We start from the raw sequence: 5,000 nt of genomic DNA, 5'->3' as shown, positions 1-5,000 counted from the left end.
TGTCAATCCTTCCGGTGTCCGGGCCTGGTGAGGTTTCCCGTGTTGAGTCAAATTAAGCCGCAGGCTCCACTCCTGGTGGTGCCCTTCCGTCAATTCCTTTAAGTTTCAGCTTTGCAACCATACTTCCCCCGGAACCCAAAAGCTTTGGTTTCCCGGAGGCTGCCCGCCGAGTCATCGGAGGAACTGCGGCGGATCGCTGGCTGGCATCGTTTATGGTTAGAACTAGGGCGGTATCTGATCGCCTTCGAACCTCTAACTTTCGTTCTTGATTAATGAAAACATACTTGGCAAATGCTTTCGCTTCTGTTCGTCTTGCGACGATCCAAGAATTTCACCTCTAACGTCGCAATACGAATGCCCCCGCCTGTCCCTATTAATCATTACCTCGGGTTCCGAAAACCAACAAAATAGAACCGAGGTCCTATTCCATTATTCCATGCACACAGTATTCAGGCGGGCTTGCCTGCTTTAAGCACTCTAATTTGTTCAAAGTAAACGTGCCGGCCCACCGAGACACTCACTCAAGAGCACCCTGGTAGGATTGCAACGGGGTCCGCCTCGGGACGCACGAGCACGCACGAGGCGCGTCGCACGCCTTCAGCTCGCCCCACCGGCAGGACGTCCCACGATACATGCCAGTTAAACACCGACGGGCGGTGAACCAACAGCGTGGGACACAAATCCAACTACGAGCTTTTTAACCGCAACAACTTTAATATACGCTATTGGAGCTGGAATTACCGCGGCTGCTGGCACCAGACTTGCCCTCCAATAGATACTCGTTAAAGGATTTAAAGTGTACTCATTCCGATTACGGGGCCTCGGATGAGTCCCGTATCGTTATTTTTCGTCACTACCTCCCCGTGCCGGGAGTGGGTAATTTGCGCGCCTGCTGCCTTCCTTGGATGTGGTAGCCGTTTCTCAGGCTCCCTCTCCGGAATCGAACCCTGATTCCCCGTTACCCGTTACAACCATGGTAGGCGCAGAACCTACCATCGACAGTTGATAAGGCAGACATTTGAAAGATGCGTCGCCGGTACGAGGACCGTGCGATCAGCCCAAAGTTATTCAGAGTCACCAAGGCAAACGGACCGGACGAGCCGACCGATTGGTTTTGATCTAATAAAAGCGTCCCTTCCATCTCTGGTCGGGACTCTGTTTGCATGTATTAGCTCTAGAATTACCACAGTTATCCAAGTAACGTGGGTACGATCTAAGGAACCATAACTGATTTAATGAGCCATTCGCGGTTTCACCTTAATGCGGCTTGTACTGAGACATGCATGGCTTAATCTTTGAGACAAGCATATGACTACTGGCAGGATCAACCAGGGAGCTGCGTCAACTAGAGCTGAGCAGCCGGCCGCCCGGGAGTGTGTCCCGGGGGCCCGCGCGAACACGCAAGCGTCCGCTCAATTATTCTGCAAACAGGAGGAGGCTGAGCTCCCCTGCACCATACACCTCGAAACCCTCTCAGGTCCCGGCGGCGCGCAGCGCCGTCCTAAGTACTTGGTCGGGTTCGAGAGAGGCGCAATCGCCCGGGGTTTGGCGAGTAGACGCTTTAGGTGCGACCACCCGTGCTCCCAACTGAGCTTGCCGCTGCCGACAGAGGCCCGGGAGCGTGCTGTCGTGGCATTGCCGGCGGGAGACAACACGCGCCACCTACGGTGACCGGCAGCTCCAACGCCAGCGCCACAGAAGGACAAAAGCCCCACTTGGGTGCCGAAGCGAACTCTCCCAGCACAGCGCACGCGCCAACACGTCCGCACAGCTGCGATACAAACCACCTGCGAGAACCGCAGAGGCGACCGAGCAGCAGACGGCGTCGCGGCGCCGAGCGCCGGGCGGCGGCGCATCCTCAGCGCACACAGTCCTCAATCGGACCAGCACACTGCAGATGTCCACCGCGCTTCGCACCGGGCCCGCGAGGACCTACTTTGGCCGCACGGCGCCGCGTGCAGGGTGCGCCGGCGCGCAGCTGCGCCGCCTGCCGCCTCCGTCGGCCGGCGCGCCTGCCACTGGCCGCCCCCACCAGCCGGCTGTAGCGCGTGCGCCCACGCACCGCGCGGCCAGCACGCCGGGAGGCCCCCCCTCACCGGCCGGGGACGGTCCCACCCAGCCACCGCCGCGTATCGCTTCACACCCAGATGCCATTCACGTTCGTGGGCATGGTGGGTATCGCTGGAACAACCGGTTGGTAGCTCAACCGATCGTCGCCATCACTGATTCACCTCTAGCGAGAACAACCGCACCACAACGGTTTACCAGTTGTTCATTTGCGTAACGTCACCAGCAAACGTAGGCGTCCATCGCCATTTGCAAATTCAACGATTGTTGCATGCCTGTGTCAGGTGTCACGACACACTATGTCTGCCCACATACACGCAACAACATGTGCACGCTTCGCGAACACGTGGAAGGTGGCCCCCGTACGTATGCGATGTCCATTGCGCGAACGACTGTCAACCGGCCTCTGTCGCATGTCGCAGATGTGGAACGCAGTGCACCATGCTATCACGGTGTGTGAGAAGAGACGACTACGTCTGACAACACGCGCCACTACATCAACAGACGGCTCATGCTGATCGCCATCCAGGGCATACCACACTGCAATCCAGCTCTTATAGGGAGACGACACGTAGCTGAGTGCACAACATTTGGACCGCATGGTTCGCCGTTGTTGGCGCAGTCGTTGTACGGTCACATGTACCACGATGTATCATTCAGTACATGAGGACCAATGTGCAGTACAGTGTGTGATTTGGACGTACAACATCAGCGGACAGTTGACACAGGCCGTACCACAGCGTAGGCTAAGTGCTTCGCCATGCGAATGCCAATGAACAACTGCAAATGCCAATGAACAACTGCAAAGGGCATTGAGCATGTACGTCCTGCTGCCATCCACATTACAGTGTATAGCTGCAAGGTGTTTAACATGAAGCGATACACTGGGGACCGGGCAGTGCGAGTAGCAAACTATATTGCGGGGGTTGCAGTTAGGCAACACTACACTAATTTAACGCGTCGTATGACAATTACAGAGCAGGTTAAGGCCCAACGTGTGTTGGGTTAAGGCCCAACGTGTGTTGGGTTAAGGCCCAACGTGTGTTGGGTTAAGGCCCAACGTGTGTTGGGTTAAGGCCCAACGTGTGTTGGGTTAAGGCCCAACGTGTGTTGGGTTAAGGCCCAACGTGTGTTGGGTTAAGGCCCAACGTGTGTTGGGTTAAGGCCCAACGTGTGTTGGGTTAAGGCCCAACGTGTGTTGGGTTAAGGCCCAACGTGTGTTGGGTTAAGGCCCAACGTGTGTTGGGTTAAGGCCCAACGTGTGTTGGGTTAAGGCCCAACGTGTGTTGGGTTAAGGCCCAACGTGTGTTGGGTTAAGGCCCAACGTGTGTTGGGTTAAGGCCCAACGTGTGTTGGGTTAAGGCCCAACATAGGTTGGGTTAAGGCCCAACATAGGTTGGGTTAAGGCCCAACATAGGTTGGGTTAAGGCGCAACATAGGTTGGGTTAAGGCGCAACATAGGTTGGGTTAAGGCGCAACATAGGTTGGGTTAAGGCGCAACATAGGTTGGGTTAAGGCGCAACATAGGTTGGGTTAAGGCGCAACATAGGTTGGGTTAAGGCGCAACATAGGTTAGGTTAAGGCGCAACATAGGTTAGGTTAAGGCGCAACATAGGTTAGGTTAAGGCGCAACATAGGTTAGGTTAAGGCGCAACATAGGTTAGGTTAAGGCGCAACATAGGTTAGGTTAAGGCGCAACATAGGTTAGGTTAAGGCGCAACATAGGTTAGGTTAAGGCGCAACATAGGTTAGGTTAAGGCGCAACATAGGTTAGGTTAAGGCGCAACATAGGTTAGGTTAAGGCGCAACATAGGTTAGGTTAAGGCGCAACATAGGTTAGGTTAAGGCGCAACATAGGTTAGGTTAAGGCGCAACATAGGTTAGGTTAAGGCGCAACATAGGTTAGGTTAAGGCGCAACATAGGTTAGGTTAAGGCGCAACATAGGTTAGGTTAAGGCGCAACATAGGTTAGGTTAAGGCGCAACATAGGTTAGGTTAAGGCGCAACATAGGTTAGGTTAAGGCGCAACATAGGTTAGGTTAAGGCGCAACATAGGTTAGGTTAAGGCGCAACATAGGTTAGGTTAAGGCGCAACATAGGTTAGGTTAAGGCGCAACATAGGTTAGGTTAAGGCGCAACATAGGTTAGGTTGAGGCACAATATAGGTTAGGTTGAGGTACCGTATAGGTTAGGTTAAGGTACAGTATAGTTTAGGTTAAGGTACAGTATAGTTTAGGTTAAGGTACAGTATAGTTTAGGTTAAGGTACAGTATAGTTTAGGTTAAGGTACAGTATAGTTTAGGTTAAGGTACAGTATAGTTTAGGTTAAGGTACAGTATAGTTTAGGTTAAGGTACACATTGTTGTATGGAAAGGTGTAATGGGGGGGGGGGGGGCGGCCGGTCGGTTTGTTGATTGTGATTATAGTAAGTGGATGCCTGCGGCATCATCTGATTTGCCACGTCAGGATGCACCTTTGGCTCATGACAGGCGGCGCTCCGATTCCATGCTTGTGGCAGACCTGTGTCTTTCATTCCTGCCATTGTTTGTGTGCTGTGAGAGGAGGCAGTATTGTGATGTTGGGTGCACCCCTGTGTAGGACATGTGTGGGTGTTGGTGGCTTAGCTGAGCAATGGTGGTTGTCGGGGGGGTGGGATATTCCGTTTTCTGAGTGGACCTCCCAGTCTGGTTATGACAGTGTGGATTGTCTCATGTGGCGGAGAGGATGCACTGGGTGTTGTTCCATGCTGGTGCTTACATATTGTCTGTGTGCGTGTTACAGGCGGAGAGTAGTGCGTGATAAGAGTGTGTGGCTGCCGTGTGGTTGTGATTGTGAGCAGAGTCTTTCAGCATGTATACGGACAGTTGTATATATTATCTGTATTCTGATGGGTCTATGTATTACTAATCAGCGCCGTGTATACGTTTAATCCG

At 53.3% G+C, this 5,000-nt stretch overlaps 1 non-coding gene across 1 annotated transcript in view; it reads right to left on the bottom strand.

Annotated features, from left to right (window-relative positions):
- LOC126453868 (small subunit ribosomal RNA) overlaps positions 1-1,335 on the bottom strand; it is a 1,910-nt gene extending 575 nt beyond the window's left edge. Inside the window, exon 1 of the ribosomal RNA XR_007585135.1 lies at positions 1-1,335. This exon is cut by the window's left edge and continues 575 nt beyond it. This is a non-coding gene — a ribosomal RNA (small subunit ribosomal RNA).
- Positions 1,336-5,000: the final 3,665 nt, after the last annotated feature.

Source organism: Schistocerca serialis, unplaced genomic scaffold (assembly GCF_023864345.2).
Source record: "Schistocerca serialis cubense isolate TAMUIC-IGC-003099 unplaced genomic scaffold, iqSchSeri2.2 HiC_scaffold_969, whole genome shotgun sequence".
Taxonomy (NCBI): Eukaryota; Metazoa; Arthropoda; class Insecta; order Orthoptera; family Acrididae; genus Schistocerca; species Schistocerca serialis.
This window is presented reverse-complemented; position numbering and strand designations above follow the sequence as displayed.